The 26400-nt window shown below is 40.3% G+C and overlaps 2 long non-coding RNA genes across 3 annotated transcripts in view; one reads left to right on the top strand and one right to left on the bottom strand.

The window, feature by feature from the left end:
* Positions 1–3529: 3529 nt before the first annotated feature.
* LOC138155443 (uncharacterized) overlaps positions 3530–26400 on the top strand; it is a 64931-nt gene continuing 42060 nt past the window's right edge. Inside the window, exons 1-2 of one of the 2 annotated variants that reach the window (XR_011166831.1) lie at positions 3530–3728; positions 24842–25014. This is a non-coding gene — a long non-coding RNA (uncharacterized lncRNA). The remainder of the gene's footprint in view (positions 3729–24841; positions 25015–26400) is intronic. The other variant, XR_011166830.1, reaches the window with a different exon arrangement.
* Positions 7918–24983, bottom strand: LOC138155444 (uncharacterized). Its single transcript, XR_011166832.1, has 4 exons — positions 24850–24983; positions 19138–19261; positions 18872–19027; positions 7918–8186 (listed from the first exon to the last, which is right to left on the bottom strand). It is a non-coding gene; the product is annotated as an uncharacterized lncRNA (long non-coding RNA).

Here is a 26400-nt window from a genome sequence, read left to right as displayed (position 1 = left end):
GCATAATGATTATAATCATCATAATAGCAATTATTATTATACATTAACTTAGAACTTTAAAGAAGCTTGAAATACACTTTACAGATCTTATTTCATTTATTACCTAGCCTAATTGTTTGATCAGTGAGGGGCATAATGGTCATTGAACAGCTGTGTCAACTGAAGGGCTGCCTCATGCCTGTACCCTTGTTTCCTGGCATTATTGCTACTTCTGCAGCCTGAGCCACTGATAATTGCTTACCAGTGAATGTGGCTCCAACCAGCTTGGGCAGGTCTGTTTCTGCCTGGCTGGCCTCAAGCTCTTGAGCCCCAGGGTGCCTGTGTTAGAGTTACCTTTGTTGTCAATGCAAACCAAAGCCAGATTCACAGATAGTGAATGATGCAGGGGAGGGAGAAGCCAATGAATGGCCTGAACAGAGGCCACAGAGTTGGGACAGCATTGTGAAGTTACAAAGGCATTACAGTGGAAAAGTGAGCTAGGGGCCACAGGAACAATTAAATGTAGCCTGGAATTTCTACAGGGCAGGCCACCACAGTATCATTTTCCAATTTTATGATGGAAGTTTATGAGAAAATAAGATTCATCTAACAGAAATTATTTAATTTTTCTCCAGCACATTTATTTAATATGTAAAAGAGTATACATATACCTACCAGGTGGAAGGATCTACTAAATATATACTTCTCAAGTTTTTTGGAAGGTGAGAAGGGGTGGTTTGGACTCTGCTATGGTATCATCAGTGTAGGGAATTCTTAGTTAGGAAGCTCCCTTTTCAACTGCTCTGTAATTTACATTCCTCGAGAGTTGTTTGAGAACCTGAGGGATCAAATCACCTGCCCAGGGTCAGTAACACAGCCAGTGTGTATCAAAGGCAGAATTTGAACCCAGGCTTTCCTGACTGCCAAATTGGCAAGTTGCCTATCGAGTTTAGTGACAACCAAAATATGTCTCATTTTACAAATAGGGAGGGAGCTTAGTATTTTGGAAAGAACTTTGTATTTTTAAGCAAAAGACCTAGGTTTCAACACTGACTCTTCTGCTTATTAGTTCTGTGACTTTGGGCAAACCACTTTTCTCTCTGGTCAGTAGTAAATCGAGAGGGGTGGACTAGATGGGTCCTTCCCAATTCTAAATCTTAGGATCTTCCGTGGATACACTGCATTTACGGGCACTTTTCCACTAATCATAAATATTGTTTATTGGGATGTTAGAGCCACCCTCAGGGCACAGCAAGGCAGCAGTACAGCAATCATGCAGTACCAGCTCACAACAGGAAGTGAATTATTTCATTATAAGTGCAGGGACAACTGAGATGGCCAGTTTGGGATTTAGGTAGGCATGGGCAGAAAAACAAAGGCTCTGAGCTCTGTTTGCTATGATTTTCTGCTAAGTAAACATTTTCTCTTTTGAAAATGTCATCAAGTCTTTAAGGTTTTCACAGAGCTCAGAGAACTGGGGTGTAAAATACTTATATGTATTATATTATGTATTTAAACATGTAAGACATATGTTTAAATATAGAAGACATTTAAATACACCCATATACATTAAAATACACCCATATACAGATACATATATACACATCTACATAATTTTACATTTTGGTATATATACTACTACTACTTCCTTTTGTTATTATAGTTTCATTTAAAATAACCTAACAGGCGCTGTGCAGGTGTGCAGATATTCTAACTCAGAAGACAGAGGGGACAAAATATCAGCCTAGATGGATTCCAGGCAGCTCCCAACTAATGTTTTGACCACTAAGACACTCCTCCATTTCAGAAGCTGGCCAAGAGCAAAGATAAGTAAGCCTTGGGAATTTAAGATTGTTTTCTGTGAATGTGTGTTGAATTTGTCATTGCTTACAGAATCTGGGGACTAAGGCTACCCTAGTCCTTTGTTGGACTACTAAGTGAGGAAAGAGTCTTTCTTTCAATCCCCTATACATCTGATTGTTTTATTAAAAAAACAAAAATTAAAAAAAAATCCAAATACCTCAACTCACTTTTGTAGAACTTAGGTTTTCGTTTTCCTAGTGTAGCCACAGTGCAGATTGTTAGTAAAAGCTTGTTGAATTGAGTCGAATTAAATAAAGGGAATCAATCAATACATGCAGGATCATTTATTAAGGACCTATAATGTGACAGACACTGGGCTAGGCAGTAGAGAGACAGAATGAAACAATCACTTACTCACTAGAAGCTTAGATGCTAATGCAGAAGCAGGACAATACACTGCCCTTAATTTTACCCCTAACAGCGTTAGCCAGGATTAAGGATGGCTCATTTTACCTTAAGTATGATTTGATGTATATTGATATATGATTTTGAGGCTAGCCCCATATTTACTATCAATCAAGCAACAAGTATTTATTAAAGCCTCCTGTGTGCCAGGCCCCGTGCACACAAATGCATCTCTACTCCCTAGCAACTCTTTTTACCTAAGTTTCGGTTTTGGAGAGTTGCTGGGGTGGAGGAGAGGGGGGAGGCCAGAAAGATTAAGTACGTTTGTTTGGTGTTTTTTTGGGGGGGGTGGGAAGGGCTCGAACCCAGGGTTTCCTGATTCGTGGGGTGGCTCTTTATCCACATGCCACGGAACCTAGTAAACACAATACATTCTTGTCGATTCATTGCCTCATCACTCACCTAATACAGGGTTGATTTTTTTAAAAAACGAATGAATGAGTGAAAGCAGATTGAAAGGGGAACTTGGGATGAGCCCTACAGAACCCGGCCCATATAGGGACTGCTTTCACTGGCAGAGGGTCGTCTTTGACACATGCCCCATTATAAGCAAGGCCGGAGTTCTGGGGTGGGGTGGGGTGGGTTCAGTGTTGGTGATGGGCTATTCTCATCCATTTACATCCTCTCCTCCAGTCTCCCTGGGATTTACCTTAGACAGTGGGCTGGGCTGAAGCATCCAGACCACGGGTCCAGGTGGGGCTCAAACTGGGATCCCAGCTGTGAGGAGGGCCGCTCTCTTACAAGGGGGAGGTAGCCCTGCACCCACAAACCACACTTGCGTGCGTGCTCTGGGGCCCGAACTGCTTCCTTGCAGAAACCCCAGGACAAGTTGAACAATGCTCTGGGTCTTCAGCTCCAAGACCTGGCTGCCCCCATTGTCCCAGCGGGCCCGGCTCCAGCCAAGCCCACTCCTTTGGGGCTGGGGGGAGGCTTGGCTAGAGCCTTAGCTGCTGTCGTTACCCAACACAGCGGCCTCTTTCAAAACAGGACATGTTGAGAAACCGAATTTCCTCCAAAGGAATAACAGGGCCGTGCCTTCCTCCAACTGCTTTCTGGGAAGAAGAGAAGCACGTGCCCGGGGACACCCAGGCATCCCCAGGGCGCGCCGTCCCGTGGGGCCGCCCTGGCACCGACGGGCCCCAGCTCTTGCATGGCAGTGCGCGGGCTCCCCTCCCCCCCGCAGGCCTGGCTCCATCCAGGGCGGAAACTGAGGGAGGTGAGGGACAGCAGGCCCAGGGAGGGAGCCGGCGCCCTGGGCCCCTGCGCTCCCGCCCCCTCCCCAGGCCACCTCCTCCTCCGCCCCTTCCCCCTCCTCCCTTCTGCTCAGCTCCGCAAGCCTCCATTTGGGAAGCGAGAGCGGATTTCTGAAGCTGGGGAAGTGACACCTGCTGGTCGAGCCTGGCCCTGCATGTCGCTGCGAACCCTGCCCCCTTCCCTCCGCCCCCAGAAGGCTCCGGAGCTGTGACGTCACGAGGAGTCAGGTAAGGCTCTTCCCGCACAGTGCTCGCGAGGTAGGGGAGGGGGAGGGGGAAGGGGAAGGGGAAGGGGAAAGGGAAAGGGAAAGGGAAAGGGAAAGGGGAGGGGAGGGGGGCGGGGCGAGGAGGAGGCCGACGGGGGAGGGGGAGTTATCAGCCTAACCTTGTGTTTGTGCTTGGTAGAAATGGAATCAGTTGCGGACTGATTGTGCACTCGATACTTTTCGTGTAGTTAGAAACATTAAAAAGCTGGCGTCCAGATTTTCTCTGCCCTTTTAAATTCTTATCGACCTTGCATGTAGACAGCGTGCCCCGAAAGTCTGAGTGCGAAGCCGGAAGCTGCATCAAGACTTTTGGGACACCATTTCTACACACAGACACACATAGACCTATACCCACACATACACGTTTGTTTAGGTCGTTTTTCAGCCGTGTCCAACTGACTTTTTCTTTTTTTTGCTTTTCTTTGGAGGAGATATGGTAGGGCAATTGGGGTTAAGTGACTTGCCCAAGGTCACAAGGCTAGTTTTTGTGTTAAGCGTTTGAGGCCGGACTTGAACTCAGATCCTCCTGACTATTCACTGCCACCTAGCCTCCCCTGGACTGACTCTTCATGACCCCATTTGGGGTTTTCTTGGCAAAGATACTGGAGTGGTCTGCCATTTCCTTCTCCTGCTCATTTGACAGATGAGGAAACTGAGGCAAACAGGGTGATATGACTTGCCCAGGGTCACACAGCTAGTAAGTGTCTGAGGTGGGGTTTGAAATTAGGTCTTGCTGACTCCAGGCCCAGGACTCTCCACTGCTTCTCCTAGTTGTCCCACACATACATAGCCCTATCCCTATACACATGGCAATACTTACACCTACACACACACCTGCAATACGCTAATATGTATGTACATGCATATAAACACACACTCACATACCTATACCTACATACATCTGCACATAGACACATATATGCATATACACACACCTACACATACAGATGCACATAAACACATACACACTTAAAGTTGTGCTGGTAAATATTTAACCCCTGGCTTTCTTTAAAAAAAATTGTATGCAGGACATAACTTTTAAAGTTTAATCTGCATTATTTAACATTTTCTCCATCACTTTCTCTAAATAATGAACAAAATAATAAACCAAGCCTTGGTTTGTAGATTTTGCCTGTTTCAGGGTGTAAATGCTTACCCTGAAAATTTAACAATGTGCTTGAGAGCTGGTTTTAGCTGGCTCTAGCACAACCTGTGTATGTATGCATATATGTATATGTGTGTACAGAAATAAATATACATGTATATAGAAAACTTTGTTTAGACCTGTGATTTCATCCTCCTATGTGGAGACCTCTGATGAAGAACATGAACATTAACATGCAGTCTTAGATGATAATAATAATAGCTAGTATTTGTATAGTTGCCTGGTGCACTGAGGGGTTAAATTATTCCTGTGGTCATTCAATAAGCATTTAATAAGGACCTATTTGCTAGATGCCAGACATACTAAGACCAAAAAAACAAAATAGTTACTATTGTCCAAGAGCTTATATTTTATGGGAGGAAACAACAGGTCTGTGTGTAAATACAGTCAGAATAAATACAAATTCAAAAAACAAAATTCAAGATACTTAAAGACATTAAGTGTCAGAGGCAGAACTTGACCCAGGTCTTCTTTATCCTGAGATTGACCCTCCATCCCCACTAACTCTTTTTGGACTTTTTATTTATTTTTTATTGGACTTTTATTTATTTTGAGTTTCAAATTCTCTCCCTCCCAAATTCCCCTTCCCCACCCACTGCAAAAGCAAGACAAAACTGCTACAAATTACTAATGCTATATTTACTATAGGTACTAATATAGATTATATTTATATTTAACCTCCTCCCAACACCCAGCCATCCTCATTCTTGCTGCTGTTACTTCCCATAACATTTGGTTAAGGACCCTTATAACAACATCCTTGCCACCCCGTGCCATGTCCTTAGAAAAGAGAGGGCAAAAGCTCATTACATTTCTTCTAGGCCTAATTTGATCTGTGGTCTTCAGGCTCATGTGAACCTACTTGGTTCTGAACCTATAAACAGAATGGGATTACTATACTGTGGTTTCCATAACCTGATTTTCATTGAGGAGATATTTGGTCATTATTCATTTCCATCAGTTTTCCTTAGATGGAATTGCTTGAACTTCCAGATTTTTTTTTTCCTACAAGGCATAAAGATTGACGGTCATGATTTACTGAAGAACACAAACACAGATTCCAACCATTCACAGAGACCAAAGAGGCAGGATTGCTGGGAATTGGCTTTTTGCCGAATGCTTGCGGTGTGACTCCTCCCTGCTGAGCCAGACAGATTTACCAAGCTGCTGGAATATCGAGGCCTTGGAAGTGGTTCATGGGCTCTTCTCATAATGCCACTCCATTTCCTCCTAAGGAGATCTTTAAATCACTTTTGGTTCCACCTTCATAAGTTTGCCTTTTTTAAAATGGACTTCTTTTTCCCCTTCTTTTCCCTTTATAATCAGAATTTGCTGGTGCTAGGACCCACTAGCTACCTCACTTTGGATCAGAGCTGTCCCTGGAATGACCCAGCTTTGGGAAGTAGAAACCCTTGGCCCAGCTGCTTCTGGTAGACTATGTGGCATAATTGGAAAACAATGGATTGAGAATTAGGGGATATGATTTCATCTTCCATCTTTGCTGCTTGCAATTTACATGACATTAGACAACTTCTCTGGGCCTCAGTTTCCTCATCTATAGAATAAGGGGACTGGACTAAATAATCTTTGGTCCCCTTTCAGTTCTAAATCCTGTGGCCATTCCCAGACCTTGTAGCTGACCCTTCAGTCTAGTGTGTTTTTTTTTTACTCACACATTATTTTTAGTAAACACGATACACTAAAATGTAGATTTAGAGAGAGCTGGAGATCAGGAATGGTTATTCACTTTACAAAAGGACTCATTATAAAATTCCTTTAATATAAATCTCAGTACGTTGAACAAAAGTTTATTATAGGTACAAAAATCTGATCTACATACAACTTTTTCCGAAAAAGTTCTGTGATGTAAAATGTGTACCTATATAAGTGTCTCTAGCAAGATAATGGAATATCATTCCAACACCTTTACTACTCCTCTGTTGGGGTTCAGTATTTCCTTATCTTGTGTACAGCTTCTGGGCAGGTATCTTGAATGTCTGGCCACCCACCTTTCTCATTTCCTTTTTTCTTTCATGCCCACTCCCATTTGTCCTTTCTTGGACTTGGAAGATAATTATCTCCAGTGAAGTCAAAGTGGAATTATACTAATATATACTAATAATGCTATTTTTTTTGACACCAGAATTATTAAAAGGTACTAAATTTAGTAAAAATGACAATCCTCCCAGAATTAATTTGTAGATTTAATTAAATACCAGTTAAAACAACAATGGCTGTCTCTTCAGTTGATTTGTGTATACAATAAAATATTGGTGTATTTGGTTGTTCTTAATGGAGTTCTCCCTTGTGGGCTAAAGAGCCCCAAATGGTGAGATATGGGGGCTGCTTTGCTATTAACTGGTGGATGTTCCAAGATGTCAGAATCCAGAGGGTCTCTGAGCTCCCGGATTCTGTCAGGAGGGAGGCACAAACTTGGAAAAGAACATGGAAGCAAACAGATGGAGAACCACATGGAAAGGGGTTTCCTGGTGTGCTACTGAGCATCAGTGAGCTGGCCACTGAGGTTTAGGCTGAAGACAGATGAAGGAAAAATTGACAGTTGGCCCACCCTGTCCACTCAAGTACTGAGATATAGTCCTCCAAATGCTCATAAATTTTCCTTGTGAAATTTCTTTCCCATTCACCACTTTTTAAAAACGAACTTTAATTTGCCAGTTTTACTAATTGATTTTCCTTGCCTTAATTAAATGCTTTTGCACCTGTGTACCTGCTTGTCTTTAAGTAAGATAGCATTGTACTGGTGGAAACTTATACTGTGATTTGCAAAACTGATGGCCCCAAATAGTCCATATTAAGCCTGGGAAAAGTAGTTAGGGGCCCCAGAGGCGCAGTTTTCCGGGGCGAGGTTTTATACCTCCATTTTTTTGTGCAGATAGTAACCAGTCCACCCCTTTTCATTCTGTTAGAATTGTGTCCATGTCCTCCCACAGTGAATCCTTTACAGAGGAACAACCCAAAGTACTAGGAGTCTTTCTCTAGCCCAGACTTTCTAACAGTGTAGTTTTAGGCCTTCATCTATTTTGTTTGATCTACCTGCCTGACATTTTCTTATCATTTTTCCTTTATAATATCCCTTACAACACTTCTTGCACACAGGTTATTATTGGAAATAGCTGCTTACACGGTTCTTGTGTCACTTTATTGCCCTCTGGGTCACCTACTATGTCGATTCTTCGGAGACTGTGTTATTTCATTAATTGCAGCCATACAGTGTTGTCAGGAATATATTTGTGCCTAAAAAAAAGAAAAAGTGTCTTTGTGTTGGGGATCAGCATGGGATCATCAAAGCCTGGCACAATTTCCCAAATGCAATCTAGCCTGCTTTTTTTTCCGCCTCTTATTCATTTCTAGGCATAATTAATGATCTCTTGCAGTGCCTGTTCCACATATATGTACTAATGTGTTAACTCAGTAGACTGGCTGTCCAATTGCCTGTCACAGCTTGGAAAATATGTATTTTTATCCACTTACTTTTTCCCTTATGGATGATTAGGTCAATCTCTTTTGACCCTACATCTCATTAAGGAGACCCTCTAACATTCTTGGGTTTGAGGCAATCAGTACAATATCTCTACAGACAAGAATGCCTGGAAAACCTTACCGTTTGTGAGGAAGCCATTTTCCTTTTGGATCCTGGGCTGGGTATCCTCCTTGACAATGACTAATAATCAGAGGAGTGCTCCTTTTCATTCCTATTCTTTTCCTACATTTCTGACAACTCTTCCTCCCTCCTCAAATCCCTGCTTCCACATTTTCTCATTTCTTTTGGAAGGACTACCATCCTTCTAGCCTCCCAGGTTCATAATCTCCATATTATCTTCTGTTCCTCATTTCCTTCTATCCCACATATACAATTAGTTGCCAGATGGGTACTGTTTCTATCCATATCCACAGTGTCTTTCATATCTAACTCTTCTTGCCTCATAGAACCAGGGGTGCCCTTAGGATCTATGTGGCCCCCGGCCACACTTTTTGGGGGTCCTTTGTCTCCATAAACAATTTGATTTAAAAATGCATAACAAAATTCGTGGATCTGTGTGGTCTATTGATTTTTCGATGAAGATTTAGAAAGCTTAGTTTAGAATATTTACTTTGTCCTAAGTATGCTGAGCTATATGTAGCAGAAATGACTGTTTAAATTTGCATTACTCTTATAGTCTACTCGACCATTCTGGATACAGTTCCACACAGTGGCCAGACCACTGACAGTTAAAGAGTGAATCCCCCCATCTGTCTTCTCAGCTATTCAAAACACGATTTCTCAGAAATTCCAGGAAAATGGTGACGGCTCACCTCACTTGAGGGACCACAGCCCTCAACACACCACAAATATCCATAACTTCATTTTCAGAAAGTGTTTTCAAGACCATTCAAAAGCTAATACCCAGAAGTTAGAATACAGCAAATAGCCTGCGATCACTCCTCAATAATACCCATTCCAAGAAAAACTGAAAATGTTGTTCTATTTGCAATAGCATGTGTCAGAGAATAAAACCTAGTGAATAAAAACTTTAACAGAGATTGAAACTCAGTTTCAGTACATTTCTCATGGGGGAAAAAGTCCTTCCTAGAACAATGATATATATTTTTTTAATTTTTTATTTATTTTTAGTTTTCAGCATTCATTTCCATAAGATTTTGAGTTTTTAATCCTCCCCTTCCTTCCCCCCTCCTCAAGACAGTATGCAGTCTGATACAGGCTCTGCTTATACATTCATATTAAACATATTTTCACATTAGTCAGGATGTAAAGAAGAATTAGAACTAATGGGAGGGACCATGAGAAAGAAGAAACAAAACAAAACAATAGAAGAAAAGGAGAGCTTCCATCTGCATTCAGACTCTAGAGTTCTTTCTCTACATGCAGATAGAATTTTCCATCATGAGTCTTTTGGAGCTGTCTTAGATCCTTGCATTGCTGAAAAGAGTTGAGTCTATCAATCAGTCATTGCACAGTGTGATTGTTACTATGTACAATATTCTCCTAGTTCTGCTCACTTCACTCAGCATCAGTTCATGTATATCTTTCCAGTTGTTTTTTTTCTGAAGTCTGCCTTCTCATCATTTCTTAGAGTACAACACTATTCCATTTAATTCATATTCCACAACTTGTTCAGCCATTCCCTAATTGATGGACATCCCTTCAGTTTCAAATTCTTTGCCACCACAAAAAAATATTGATATATTTATTGATATAAATGTTTTTTTGTACATGTGGGTCCTTTCTCCTTTTTTATGATCTCATTGGGATACAGACCTAGTAGTGGTATTGTTGGATCACAGTTTTATAATGATATTTATTTATTTATTTACTAATTTTGCCTTGGGGGGGGGCAATTGCGGTTAAGTGACTTGCCCAAGGTTACACAGCTAGTAAATCTAAAGTGTCTGAGACCAGATTTGAACTCACATCCTCCTAACTCCAGGGCCAGTGCTCTATTCACTGTGCCACCTAGCCCCCCCATGATATTTATTTTCATGAAGTAGGTAATTTTATAGATAATTTTTATTCCATCTTATGCTAAACTTTAGTTATTTTAAAGTATATTTTGTTGTATTAGCAGTCCAAATCAACCAGAAAATAGAATATTAATACTATCTTTGCACTTCATAGTGTCTTGTTCTTTTGAAACCCTAGGTAGTATAACTCTACTTGAAATTAAAATAACAGTCACTTTGTATTAAATATACAAAATGGATCAAAATTATAACCTAAGAAAATAGAATCAAGTGGTACTTTTCAATTGTTAATACAAATTTATAACAATATTTTCATATTAAAATTGCACTATGCCTTGGTTTTTTGCACTATTTTTTTTGACAGTTTAAACACACACAAACATGAAAAGTATAAATTAAAATACACTGGTCTGTGAAAAAATGCTTTAACCTTTAAAGTAACATTACATGACAGAAGGCGCTATCTTACACAGCATGATTGAGCTAGCATACCTGTGTATTTTGATGACAGGCAATTATCTGGTCCTTTAGATAGGAGCATTGTAATATTTAAAGTTAGTCATACCATTTTATAATACATTTTAAGGCAAATTTGAAGAAATAGTAGCTTATTTTGTGAATTATTAAGAACTTAGGTAAAGCACCCAGAATTTTTAAGCAGCCAATGTGAGATATATTTGAAATGCTGAGAAGCAAATATAGGACATCAAAAGCAGTAGTTAATTGCTCAGAACAGAGAGTATGCTACTAATATCAATATTTAAAGATTTTTAAAATGAGTATTTTAGTGAGAATAAAAAGGGTTTTATACCATTAATAAGAGGAAAACTGGGCTGTGCAGTGGATAAAGCACCAGGCCTGGAGTTAGGAAGACCTGAGTTCACATATGGCTTTAGACACTTACTAGCTGTATGACTCTGAATAAGTCATTTAATTCTGCTTTTTTTTTTTGGAGGGAGGAAAGCAGGACAATTGGGGTTAAGTGACCTGCCCAAGGTCACAAGGCTAATAAGTGTTAAGTGTCTTAGGCTGGATTTGAACTCAGGTCCTCCTGACTCTAAGGCCAGTGCTCTATTCACTGTGCCATCTAGCTGCCCCGCTTAACTTTGTTTTGCCTCAGTTTCCTCATTTGTAAAATGAACTGGTGAAGAAAATGGCAAAGCATTCTAGTATTTTTGCCAAGAAAACCCCAGATGGCGTCACAGAGAGTCAGACACGACTGAACAACAAAAACCATTAAATAAATAACATATTTTAAAATTGTTTATTTTCCCTTTATCTCCTCATAGAGGAGTTATTGCTGAGGTTTTAAAGTGACTTGTTCATGGCCACACAGATAACATGTGTCTGCTCTAAGCCAAGCTGCCTCTCAACAAATCTTATATTGGGCTGAAATCTGCACGCATGAATATTATACCCACTGATTGTAGTCCCTCACTCTCAAATAACAGAGAATGAAATAATGTGTTTCCAAATTCAAATTCACTATTTCTATGGTTTCAAAGATAATGATTGTGTTATTTAGTGTAGGTGGTACAAGGGAGAATGCACTGGTCTTGGAGTCAGAAAGACCGAAATTCATAATCTTGCTTCAGACTCTTATTGCCTGTGGAACCCTGGGCAAGTCACCTAATCTTTCTCATCCTCAATTTTCTCACCTGTCAAATGGGGATAATAATAACCCCTATCTCCTTTGTTGAAAGAATTAAATCAGATAACATATAAATGGGTTGGGGGCGGAGCCAAGATGGCAGAGTAGAAGCACGACCTCCAAGCAGCTCTGGCTTCCACCCTCCCCAATCCATGTAAAAAGGGGACTCTAAACAAACTTTGGAGCTGCAGAACCCACAAAATGACACAGAGAAGCTAACCTCCCGCTGAGGACAGCCCGGCAGGCCGGCAGGAATCCAGCACAGCGCTCTGGGAGCCCAGCCCAGCCGGGGCGAGGCTTTAACCCCAGGGTGGGCCTTACCAGCCACTGGCCAGAGGAACCCCAGATCAGATAGCTGTGGCTGTTTCCAGATTTATCAACACATAGACACAAAGGACAAAGTGAGAGGTCAGTACAGTCTGGACTTTGGGACCAGTAAGTGGGAGTGCGTGGCTTTTACCCCCAGGGCGAAAAACCGCTGAGACTCCAGCACAGCCAGCCAGTGCCATGTGGTGGCTTCAGCTCTTGGCCTGCAGAGTGTAGGGGGACCAAGCACCAGTCTGAGGGGTAATCTCTCTTGCTTTAACCTGCTTGGATCTGGATTGAAATCTAGGGTGGAGGTTCTGGGGTGTGTGTCCAGCTTGCCAGAGGGTGTGGAGACCTCAGAGAGGGCACCCATCTAATACTTCAGGCAGCTGAGAAAACCCCAGAGTTTGGGACGAAAGCTCCCCTGTCTGGTGGCAGAGTCCTACTGTGGCAAAAAGCCCAAAAGTCAAGTAATTGAGTGGCAAAATGAGCAGGCAAAGGAAACAAAGCAGACAGAAGATTCCAACGATACACTCCTATTTTGGGGACAAAAAGGAGCAAAGCATGGAACAGGAGGAAAACAGTGAAGTCAGAACTCCTGCACCAAAAGCTTCAAAGGAAAATACAAGCTGGTTACAGGCCATAGAGGACCTTAAGAAAGATTTTGAAAACCAAATAGAGAAGTGGAGGAAAAATTGGAAAGAGAAATGAGAACAATGCAAGAAAATTATGAAATGAGAGTCAACAGCCTGACTGAGGAAAATAATACCTTAAAAAACAGACTAGGGCGGCCATGTAGCACAGCAAGTAAGAGCACCGGCTCCAGTGTCCGGTCGACCTGGATCGAATCCCGGATACTTAGCACCACACTCAGAAATAACTGGCCATGTAACCTTGAGCAAGTTACTTAACCCCGATTGCTTTAAAAAAAAAAAAAACCCCATATGGGGTCATGAAGAGTAACACAACTAAACAACAATAAAATTATATTAAAAAAAAAAGATGGGGTGGCTAGGTGGCGCAGTGAGTAAAGCGCCGGCTCTGGAGTCAGGAGGACCCAAGTTCGGTTCCAACCTCAGACACAACTCCCACACACAAAAAAACTAGTTGTGTAACCTTGGGCAAGTTACTTAACCCGAACTGCCCTCCAAAAAGCAAAAACAAAACAAAACAACAGACTGACTCAAATGGCAAAGGAGGCTCAAAAAGGCAATGAGGAGAAGAATGCCTTAAAAAGCCGAATTTGCCAGATGGAAAAAGAATCTCAAAAGCTCACTGAGGAGAATTATTCCTTCAGAATTAGATTGGAGCAAATAGAAGCTAATGACTTTATGAGAAATCAAGATGCTGTTAAACAGATCCAAACAAATGAAAAAATAGAAGGCAATGTGAAATATCTCATGGGAAAAACCACTGACCTGGAAAATAGATCCAGGAGAGATAATTTAAAAATTATTGGACTGCCTGAAAGCTATGACCAAAGTAAGAACCTAGAAATCATCCTCCAGGAAGTTCTCAAAGAAAACTGCCCTGATGTTTTAGTACCAGAGGGCAAAATAGAGGTTGAAAGAATCCACCGATCACCTCCTGAAAAAGATCCCAAAAAGAAAACTCCTAGGAATATTATAGCCAGGTTCCGGAATTCCCAGATTAAGGAGAGAATATTACAAGCAGCCAGGAAGAAACAATTTGAATATTGTGGAAACATAATCAAGATAACCTAGGATCTGGCAGCTTCTACACTGAGGGATCGAAGGGCTTGGAATATGATATTCCGGAGATCAAAGGAGCTGGGATTAAAACCAAGAATCACCTACCCAGCAAAACTGAGTATCATGTTTCAGGGGGAAATATGGTTATTCAGTGGAATAGAGGACTTTCAAGCATTCTTGATGAAAAAACCAGAGTTGAATAGAAAATTTGACATTCAGATACAAGAAACAAGAGAAGCATGAGAAGGTAAATAGGGAAAAGGGATCATAAGGAGCTTATCAAAGTTGAACTATTAACATTCCTACATGGAAAAACAATAATTGTAACTTATGAAACTTTTCTCAGTAGTTGAAGGGATTAGAAATATATATATGTCTATATATGAGGGTATATGGGCATATGAATACACATGTGAATGTGTGTATATATGTTTACAGGTATACATAGATGGAGGGCACAGGACCAATTTAATAGGAAGGAATGATACTTAAAAGGTGAAATTAAGAGGTGAGAGGAATACAATGAAAGGAGCTGGGGAGAGACAGATTGGGGTAAACTATCTCATACAGAAGAGGCAAGGGAAAATGGTTACAATGGAGGGGAAGAACAGGAAGGCAAAAGGGAATGGGTCAACCTTATTCCCATTGAATTTGGCTCAAGGAGGGAGTGAAATGCACACTAAATAGGGTATCTCACCCTCCAGGAGAATGGCTTTGCAAACCATAAAGTGCCATGTAATAGTAGCTGTTGATGATGATGCTGTTTATGTCCTCATTTTATACTTGGTCCCATTCCATGTCATTTGGGAGTATGAAGGAAAAAAGCACTAAGAGAAGGGATTAGACATGAATATGGGGGATACATTTACCTCCCTCATCCTGTAGTTTGAGAGAAGATGAAAGATATGTTTGGATTTGACATTTTTCTCCATTAACCATGCAGACAGACTTCCCAAATCCTGTGGAAAGCCATTTTCATAGCATACTGGGACAGGCCCTTGCCTCCAATGCCAAGGCATCCCTTAGACTACATGGAGAGTTCTGGGGTTACCTGGAAAAATCATGCTGAGACAACTAGGCACAGTCTCTTGTCCTGATACATTGATGAAAGTAGGGTGGGGAATACATCCAGGCCATCCTGAACCAGCGAAATGGAGAGGTTTCCTCTCTCCCTCCTCTTGTCTCTGCCTCAAATTCTTGGGCAGTAGTGGCTGCCAGGGCTGGTGTCTAAGGGGGGTTAAACTCAATTGGACAAGTCCCAACAACTCACCTTGGGAAGGGAAAAGGTTGCTGGGCCCCATACAAGAGATCCAGCCACAGTAGCCATCAATAACTTAGCTCCCTTAGCTTTGGCTCCCATGATACCGCAGCATTCGCTCTGTAATCTCAGACTACTACAAGATCCCATCATCTCTGAAACCCACACCTCGTCAGTGTGGAGGGGCCCCTGGGGGTTCCTTCATCCACCTGGTTGTAGAGGATGGAGGGTAGATAGCAGAGAGTTACTCCCAGGCTTTGTGTTTAAGGAGGGCACCTGGCCAGGCCATCATTTCCCACCCTGCTACACTCCTCTGGGTTTTCACCATGCCCCATTTGGGGCATCCTTCCTGCCCTTTTCCAGCATTCTTTTATGTGTGGTCCTCCTCCTCCCATTGGATTATGAGCTCTTTAAGGACAGGGACAGTCTTTTGTCTTTCTTTGTACCCGTCCTTAACACAATGCCTGGCTCATAGTAGACACTTCATAAATGTTTACTGACTGACAGACATAATCCAGGACCTCTGACTGGCTTAATTCATGTGTTTTCATGCATTCCCATATCCTACACAATATGTCCTGTACAAATAAGGCAGTATTCACTTGGTTGTGGAAGTCAATAGTATAAAACTCAAAGAGAAAGATATTCCTGACTTAGAAAACCACAAATTAACATTATCTTTGTTGCATTGTATTTTATTTATTTTGTTAAACATTTCCCAATTACATTTTAATCTAGTTTGGGCCAAAGTAAGTTTTGAGGCCAGTTTTAGTTGTGGCTGGGAGGAAGGTGGTGGTATGAGTTTGACACTTACAGTATAGGCCATTCATAATTTTTCCCTGCGTATTTCAGTTTTATTTTAGTGACTTTTTTCATTTTATAATTTATTTGTTTTATTTCATTGTATATTTTTTTGAGCCTATGATGATCAGGTTCCTCCAAAACTGGAGCCCCTAAGGCCGTGTTCGTTGAGTTCTAGGGGTAGTGCTGTATAACTACCTTAGTTCAGGCTATCATGTGCTCTTGGCCTAGATTATTGCAACAAATTTCTAAATGGTTTCTTTGCTTTAAGTCTCTCCCCACTCTAGTCCATCCTACATATGGCTGCCAAAGGAAATTTCCATAAGTGCATATCTTCTAGTCATTTAATTCCAGTGGCTTTCCATTGCCTCTAGGATAAAATATAAATTCCTCAGCTTAATTTTCAAAGACATATAGAACCTGGCCCCAGCCTATCTTTCCACCTCCACCCTGTGATTCAGCCAAGCTTGCTTTCTCTCTTTTCCTCACATACGACAATCTTTCACCTATGGACCTTTTCATCAGCCATTCACAATGCCTGGGAGTGTGCTTGGTCCTTAACTCCACGTAAAGAGTCCCCATCTTCCAAGACCCAGCTCAAACATTGTATTCTGTACAAAGGCTTTCCTGATCTCCCCAACTCTGAGGGCCTTGCCTCCCAAATCATTTTGTATTTAGCTACTTTTTATTTATTCACTTTATATTTATGCTGTCTGTATGTATGGGTTGTTTCTCCCATTAGGATATGAACTCCTTCCTTATGAGTCGGAATTGTTTCTTTGTACTTGTGCCTACCTCACACAGTGCCTGGCACATTATACATTATTGGGCACTTAACAAATGCTTGTTGATTGATTAATTCGTGTATGATTTTAACATAAACACCAGAAATTCCTTGTTGAAAGAGAGCCTTTAAGTCTGTGGTTTGGTTCTACAAAATTAAAAAAAAATTATTATAAAATAAAATATACAGTAAAATCTGGTATTCTCTGTACCTTTCAGTCAGCTGTGTAAAAATGAGAACTGCTGTAAAAATCTGTCTGTTCTCTTCTCCAGTTTGCACAATGGATATACAGTAATATGGATTATTCGCATAAAGACCTTTTAAGAGGCACTGTTACAATGAATAGAGAGCTGGCCTTGTAGTTGAGAAGACCCAAATTCATGTGCTGCCTCTGGCACTGACCTGCATTGAGAGAAGTCATCTTGGGAATGTTCTATAGTGAGGAAATCACAGTTCCAGTATTATTTGAAAAAAAAAAAGATTTTATAAAGATAAGACATATATGCATTAGTTGCTTATTACCTTTTGTAAATCTACAATTTTTTCTATATCTTTTTTTTTCAGATATTTTATACAATGACCCCTCAGTTCTTTGAAGATTGTGTCAAGTTCACTATATATTTTCTTGTTGTATATGTTGTGTATATATATATATATGTTGTGTATATGTATATATATATATATGTATATGTTGTGTTTGGTCTGGCCACTCTTTGCAAATTTGTGCCTTTACGTATATTTCAACCTTCTTTTGTATGACACATCTCTATGGAGACTAAGATTCGAGGATCTAAATCTGGTGATTCTATTATTGATGATGAAAAGTCATTATTGACCCTCTTTGTTCTATTTCTGGTCTATTTGCTTGTGGGGTTTTAGTTTTAGTTTTTGGTATGTTTTTTGCTTTTTGGAGGGGGGAAGGTAGGGCAACTAGGGTAAAGTGACTTGCCCAAGGTCACACGGCTAGTTTTTTTTTGTGTGTGTGTGTGAGGCTGAATTTGAATTCAAGTCCTCTTGACTCCAGGGCCAGTGCTCTCTTCACTGTGCCACCTAGCCACCCCATCTGGTCTATTTGCTATATTCCTGCCTGTTTCATCCATGGAATGTTCTTGGGATATGTCACTTAGTTGGCATCTCATGCTAAGCTTTCAGTACATTTACTTTCACTTCTATTGCTTGACTTTTTTATGAGGTGATAATGTTCATTAAACTTTCCCCATTCTCTGCCACAGTGTTTTATAAATAACTTTGTATTCTAAACCAGTGCTACTCTTAAGAATCAGGTTTCTCAACATGGCATGGAGATCAAGTATTTTTGAGTTAAGATGATATCTGAGCTTTTCTGACTTCCTCACTGTGGCAACCGTTTTACATAACTTTAAAATTTATAGGGGCGGCTAGTTGGCACAGTGAATAGAGCATCGACCCTGGTGTCAGGAGGACCTGAGTTCAAATCTGACCTCAGATACTTAACACAAAACTAGCCGTGTGGCCTTGGGCAAGTCACTTAACCCTAACTGCCCTGCCTTCCCACCTCCAAAAAAAAAAAAAAAAGAAAAAATTTGTAGGAAATGATACAAAGCAAATATCTTCCTTTTCCTCTTTTTTTTAAGCATCAAAGGCTAATTATTTAAATAGGTCAAGGCAAAGCTATTGCAATTTCTCATTCAGAGTGTCTCTCTTTATTCTTGCTTTGAATTTGAATTTGATTTTGAACTCTGTTCTAACTAGCTGGAAGACCATGTAGACAACTTTCCTGTCTGTTAAGATATAACCAGTAGTATTTTTTTTTTGGATAATGTTCAATACTGACCATGTTTTCATGACTGAAAGAAAATATTCATGATATATAGCCAGGAAGCTATGAGTGGTCTGTAATCCTCTTTTGTATTGAAGACCTGAGTCATATTTTCCAGTGTACTTTCCACTATTCTTACCTGAGCTTACCTTTTAATTGAAGACATTGAGTATCCAATTATATACTGACTTGACTTCCAGAATCTTGTCAAGTTCTTTATAGAATTTCTCTACTTTTTTTTCCTCTGTAACAGATGTTGGTATATAAACTGCATTTATTATCACCACTTATCCCCTTCCTGGTCACTAAAAGACAAAATGGTATTTCTTGTTGTTTTTGAATACACAATGAAACCAATTCTTCTAACTCTTCTTAGCATCTCTAAGGTAAAGCTGTTATCTCTCCTTCCACTTACCACAAATTCCTTTTTCTTTTGGTTCTCTTTATTACAAAAATATTGATTTTGACTTGGTTCAGTTCTCCGATAGTATGTTAATTTGGATTTGCTCTCTTAGACTTAAATGTAAAAGCACTTTCATCTGTAATTAGGAGAGGGCAGAAAGGTAGAAATGTTCAGTGAGGGCTCAGTTCTGGGACTGTGTGCATTTGCTGAGACTGGTTCTAGAACAGCCTGATTATATGAAACTGAAGGGCCCAGCTCTTATATGAAACTGAAGGGCCCATCTCTCCACTTGAGGGCATATGTAAGTATTTTCTGACTTGGACTTTTAGATTGGCTGCTAAGTCAGAACTGGATGTCCATTCAAAAGGTACTGGACAGCTTTCTCTTTGTTTCTTGGCTGTATGAGGAAAGACAAAGTATGAGCCTCTGGGTAAGGAAAGAAGCATTACTGCCCCCATCCACCCCAATCTTGGTAGATATGTGGACTGTGAATAAATCTTTTAGGTGGAGGAGTATTAGAGATAGCTGTGACCTTGTGAGCTTCAAGAAAAATTGGTGGAGCAGAGGTCCAGTGATGGAAGGCCATGTCAGACTTCAGTTGGGCCAACAGACTAAGGGTTCAGATCATTGACAATACTTCCTTATTGCTTATGTACAAAAGTAACCATGGGGACTTGGGAAAATCCCTGAGGTTTGGCCAGATCTCAATGGTCAACTCAGCTTTGCTCAGTTTAATCAACTTGAGGTGTCCTCAAAGCCTATCCTTGATGAACATCCATCTCTTGCTGCTGCTTATGATCTCTTCTGGTTAGATACTGAATAGCTGATGAATGTCTCCTTTTGTTCCAATATTGAACCTCAATTGTCAGAGTTGGGCTTGAGTCGGGCCCAACCTAGAACACTACTTTCGTAAAAGCTAATTGTTCAGTCATTAAATGATCTTGCGGTGCTAATTGCCAATAATTAATTGATCATAAAACAAAGGTCGATGATATTATAGAAGTAGAAACAAAACCTCTCTGATTATTGATAATAGGAGATTGAGCCAAAAGCATTAGAAAAGAACCCTACTATCCCCGGAGGAGTACCTCTAGAACCCTGAGAGTGAGATGTAGCTAGCTGTGCTCTAGGGACCTAGCTTTTCAGTTACAGGAAGATGAGATTGTAGCTTCAGAGCATACATGCACTATGCATCAAAAGTCAGTCTGTCAATAAGTATCCATTAAGCTCACATTCCAGGTACTATTGCTAAGTGTATCTGAAAGGAAGGGGGGGGGGGGAGACAGAGAGAGAGAGAGAGAGACAGAGAGACAGAGACAGAGAGACAGAGAGAGAGAGAGACAGAGAGAGAGAGAGAGGAGAGGGAGGGATACAGGGAGATAAAAAGAGAGAGGAAGGGAGGGAGGGAGACAGAGAGAGAGGAAGGAAGGAGGGAGGGAAAGAAGGAACCGAGGAAGGAAGGAAAAGGAAATTAGATCAACAAAACAAAACTGGGAATTCAGAGGTAAAGATTAATACACATTGCTGCAAATCTGTTATCTCATCACCCTCACCCTATGGAGAGAGGGAATGCTGATAATCTGATAAGACTGACTGATGAATATCTTAAGAGCACAGTTTTAACTTTGAAGGAATTCTACCAACTTTTGTGTATAGGACTATCTACCTGAGTGTTTAAAGAATGCTAGCTTATCCTACTTTGGGACCCTCTAAAATCTGAGGGCCATTCAGTGGACCCATATGTCTCATTTCTTTTTTTGGATAAATGAATGCATGGTTTTAATACTATCAATAACCCTATAGTTAGATCAGTTTATTGAGAAGTAGAGTTGAGGAGAAATTGGTGCACTCACACATTCTTGGAAGAATTGCAAATTAGTAGGGTTTTTTGGGAGAACAATATGACAATATTAAACTAATTGGGAAAAATTATTTTGCACTTTGAGGTATGATATCCTTAAAAAAAAAAACAAAGCTGTTGAAAAAATATCGTAGTATTATGTGTAATTGCAAAGATCTAGAAACAACCTAAAAAGTAATGGTGGAATAAACTATTATATACTAATGTAATGGAACTCAGTGCTATTAAAATGATAGATATTAGGAATGCAAATTCATTTAAAAATGTTATTGATATGTTTCATTTTCAACACAGCAAATATTTACAGATTAACCCTATTCCATGAAAGGAGGGAAACAAATATTTATTAAGTGCCTACGGTGTGCCAAGCACTTTGCTAAGCATTTTATAAATATTATCTCATTTGCTTTTCACAGCAACTCTTGGAGATAAGTAGTATTACTACCCTCAACTGAGGCAGGCAGAGGTAAAGTGACTTGTCCAGAGTCACACAGTTGGTAAGTCTCTGAAGCTGAATTTGAACTCCGGTCTTCCTGATTCCAGGCCCAGTGTTATTTCTACTTCTCCATCTAGCTACCTCTGAAAGGTCTCTTGCTTGCATCAAACACCATAAAACAATTAAGTAAAAACAAAAATACAGTGACCTCACCTGAAAGTGCATGCAATATCCACATCTTTTACATCTGTATTAATGCTTCCACCTCGCTCCCCCCCCCCCCCCCCGGGCCATTTTTAATTTAAAAATTTACAAATCTGTTTACTCTTTCTTGTCCTTTCCTCCTCATTACATGGAATCGGAGGAGGGGAAGGAGGGGAAGAAAAGAAAAATAGTTCTTTTTTTTTTAACAAATATGCATAATCAAGCAAAACAAATTTACCCCTTTAGTAGCTGTATGCAAAATATCTGTGCCTCATTCTGTACCCTAAGTCCATCCCCTCTCTTTACTCCTTTACTCACTTTACTCTCTTTACTCCTTATCTCTGTCTTGGATGGCATGTTTCATCATTGGTCCTCTAGAATAATGACTGAGAATTGTATTGATTAAGGGCAACTAGCTGGTACAGTAGATAGCGCTCCTATCCTGGAGTCAAGAAAACTCATCTTCCTGAGTTCAAATCCAGTCTCAGACACGTCCTAGCTGTGTGATCCTGGGCAAATCACTTAACCCTAACATATCTCAGTTTCCTTGTTTGTTTTATTTTTTGGGTTTGTTGTTGTTTTTTTTTTTTGCTTTTTGGAGGGGGGAGGGCAGGGCAATTGGGGCTAAGTGACTTGCCCACGGTTACATGGCTAGTTTTGTGTTAAGGCAAAAATTTTGATATTGCTTTTGTCTGAGGCTGAACTTGAACTCAGGTCCTCCAGACTCCAGGGCTGGTGCTCTATTCACTGCGCTACCTAGCCACCCCTCAGTTCCCTCATTTGTAAAATGAGCTGCAGAAGGAAATGGCAGACCACTGAAGTCTCTTTGCCAAGAAAAACCCAAACGGGATCACAGAGAGTTGGACTTGATACAACAATAATTATATTATCATAGTCCTCACACTTTCAAAGTTATTTGTTTTTAACAGTATTGTCATTGTATAAATTGCTCTCTTGATTCTGCTCACTTTTTTCTTTTTCAGTTTATGAAAGTCCTCAGAATTGTTCATTTTTATTAATACTGATGTTATATTATTATATAAATATCATAGTGTAAATTATTCTTCTGCTTGGCCTGACTTTACTCCTTATCAATTTATATTGATAAGTCTCTAGGTGGCACAGTGAATTCAGCACCAGCCCTGGAGTCCAGAGGACCTGAATTCAAATCCAGCCTCATACACTTGACACATTTAGTAGCTGTGTGCCTTTGGGCAAGTCACTTAATCCCAATTGCCTCCAAAAAGCAAAAAAACAAAATTTTATATGTCTTTCCATGCCTTTGTGAAATCATTTATTTCCTCATTTCTTATAACACAATAACACTCCATCACATTCATCACAGGCAGGTATGTACCAAAGTAGATGGAGAGCTGGGCCTAGACTCAGAAAGACTTCAGTTTAAATCTGGCTTTAGATACTTACCAGTTGGTGACTTTGAACAAGTCACTTAACCTCTGCTTGCCTTAATTTCCTTAATTGTAAAATGAAGAGAATAATAGCATCTAGTTCCTAGAGTTGTGAGGATCAAATAAGATAATATTTGTAAAGTCCTTGGCAAATAGTAAGCACTATATAAACTGTGTTCTTGTTGTTAGTATTATTCATATAAAACAACTTACTCAGTTATTCCTCAATGGATGGGCATCCCTTTAGTTTCCAGTTTTTGTTCACCACAGGAAAAAAGCTGCTAATAATAATATCTTTGTACATATTGGACTTTCTCCTGTCTAATCTCTTTAAAAAATGTTTTTAAACCTTATGCAAAGAACAGAGTAGGCACTATGTAAGTGGCAGACTAGATGAAAAAATGCAGAGGCCAATGAATTAGTAAAACAGAAGGAGAAACAGGGAGTAACCAATAAGTTATCAGGACATACTACATTTATAACTTTTAAAAGTCTAAATAGTTGCCAGTGTATGTTTAATTGAAAGTCAAATACACGAGAAATCATTTTTAAAAGAGACAGAATAAAAATAGTAATACTTGCCCTACTTACGTCACAGAATTGCCATGAGGAAAGCCCTTTTTATTTTCTAGCTGAGGAAACCAAGATTCCAAAGTGACTTCGTCCTAGTCACAGGAATCTTAGGTTCTAGAACTGAAAGGGACCTCACAGAGATCATTTAGCAACGCCCCCTCACTTCACAGAAATATGAGAGAGCTGAATGAGGCCCAGAGAGCTTAAGTGATTCGCCCAGTACAAAAAGCAAAGCCATATTTGAAACTAGCTTCTCTGATGCCAAGGTTGAAGTCTAGGATTGACATTCAACAAATGTGTTTTTAAGGGGGCAAAGTTGTACATGTGAGGAGGTGAACTTTAAAGCTAGTTTATTCCCCTAGCTTTTGGTGATGTATATATATTGCAGTTGACTAAGTTCAGAAACATGGTTAGCCATCTAATTAAGGTGGAGCCCCGCCCCCCCCCCCAAATCTATTTCCACTAAAATATTCCTAAAATTAATTTATTTTACATGGAGTGTGACATTTATTTCCAAGCTGGATACGAGTTAGATTTCCCACTATACTGCTGCCCATGGTCCCACAGCTATAAGCATCAAGTAGCTGTACAATTTCTGATAAATTTGCTGGTATTCGCCAACTGATTCTGCATAATTGCTTAGATCGGTACAATTCTGTATTTACCTCCAGCAATTCTTTGCAGCTCAGGAGCAGCAAGCAGGTAATGCAAGTTTAGGAATTAAGTGGGCTGGCCTTCAAATCCAGCCACGTAGAAATAGTTGATTTGGGACCAGATGGGTGGAAAAGTTCAGCACAGCCTCTGAACTGGGTGAAATGGGAAAAGTTGATAGGTTGGAGGTTTGGGTCAGGGTGGAAGGACAAATAAAGCTTTTGTGGAACTGATGGGAAAATGAGAGAAGTAAAGACTTTGTGTTTGGAGAATGAGAAGGTCTGAGATGCAAGTGGAGAAGGAAATCTGAAGAGTCAAAACAGATGAGGGACTAGGAGGCCAAAGAATGTGAAAAGCAGGCAGTATGGAGGTTGAAATTCCTTACATCTTGCCCGTCAACCCTCCCCTCCCCCTCCCCCAAAAGCTTGTTAAAGTTAAAAGCAAGCAAACAAACAAAAAAAAACTGCTAAAATGAGGGTGTTATACCCTACTGGGAGAATCTGTTTTGTAAAATAGAATGACCTGAAGTAATTAATTTGTATGGTTTTTTTTTTTCCTCTCTTGTTCCCCTCCCCCCGGAAGCGCCTTACCATTTTGTTTTAGGCATCTCTGCATTTCCAGACCAGGGTGTGTCAGTACATGTCGGGGATCGACCTGTACCTGTGGAAGGCAGAAATCTGGTTTCTTCAGGAGTTGCTGCTGTCCTTCTCTCCATGTTAGAGGGTGTTAAGCTGCAGAGCAGACAAAAATCCAAGGTCTGTTTATGGTCAGGAAAGCACTCTATGTACTTTTTACAAGAGAAGGGGGGTAATAAAACTTGTTTCCTGGCAAAGCCTCAAGTTGGATAACTACAGCCTGCCTACCCAAAAATTTACACTTCAGTTTTGAATGGGTATTTTTCTTTCACTCATGTTTTAAATAAGCCTACTGTTGCTGTGTCCTGTGCTACTCTGGCCACATTCTCCACCAAAGTCAGCTCCAGGTCAACAGTGGGTGATCATGGTGAGATCTGAAGTCTTTGGGGGATGAAAGGCACTAAACGAGGGCCCCTCAGACATTATTATGGTCATTAATTATTAGTATATCACAGCACTCATTCTAGTACTCCCACAACATTTCCATTAGCAGGGAAGCCCAAATCAGACCCTGACCCTTAATCTGACAAGAGACCTCCCAGAACGAGTACATTAGCAATTAAAAGAAGAAAGATATTTCCCCAGCCCTCTACCACTGAGGCTGCTGCTGCTGCTTCTGATGTTTCCAGAGCCTTCCGAGTTACAAAGTTGAGCTTCAAAGCAGATCTTCAGTCTTCTATTTGTACTTACTGTTCCCATATTTAGAAGAGAGCAGCACACACTTGTCTATTGCTTCCAGGCAAACGCGGATTCTAAAGATATTTAAATGGAAGCCTTACATAAAAACTAGCTTGCCCAGAAAATCTCATGGGCGGCATAGACTTTGTAAGTCCTAAGTATCATAACAAGTTAGGATGGAGAAACTTTATAAATTAGAAATCAGGAACCAACCTGCAGAACCTTTGATAAACAGGGATTGATGATATTATTATTGTTTTTAAACCACACACTCAAGTCTGTGAGGTTTGGTTTGACTTCCTTTACAGCAAGTAAATGCCTTGTTTCTTTGTCAACAAGCCCAGGCAGCTACAGGAGGGCATACAAGGGGGAATTATTTAAAGTTTTTCCAGAACATCTCTCTGCAGAAAGATAGCATCAATTTCATCATTAGGAGCTTAGTATTCAAGTGAAGTGTGATTTTAGACATTTTGAATGTGATATCTTTTGTTTTATCTCTGCTTGTATGTGTCTCCATTTCCACAGATTTGAGGTGAAGAGTGTCCCTCTACTGGATTCCTGTTTAAAAGCCAGTATTATTCTACAGGGAGTGTTTTCCTTCATCTCTGGAGATGAAGCTCCTTGCCAATACAATTCTATTTTGTTGTTTTGGTAGCTGAACCATTCACAATTTTTTTACCCAGGTACTTTATGTATCTGGCTGGAGTTTTTAAGTACAATCTCTAGACAAGAAATAGTGGTATTTTTTTCCTTTTCTTTTTGGAGGGGAGAAGGCAGGGCAATTGGGGTTAAGTGATTTGCCCAAGGTCACATGGCTAGTAGTAAGTG

Source organism: Petaurus breviceps, unplaced genomic scaffold (genome assembly GCF_028583685.1).
Source record: "Petaurus breviceps papuanus isolate PSGF00001 unplaced genomic scaffold, PetGlider_PUasm1.0 91133, whole genome shotgun sequence".
Classification (NCBI taxonomy): Eukaryota; Metazoa; Chordata; class Mammalia; order Diprotodontia; family Petauridae; genus Petaurus; species Petaurus breviceps.
Note: the sequence above shows the minus strand (reverse complement) of the source record. Positions and strands in the feature narration are given on the sequence as shown.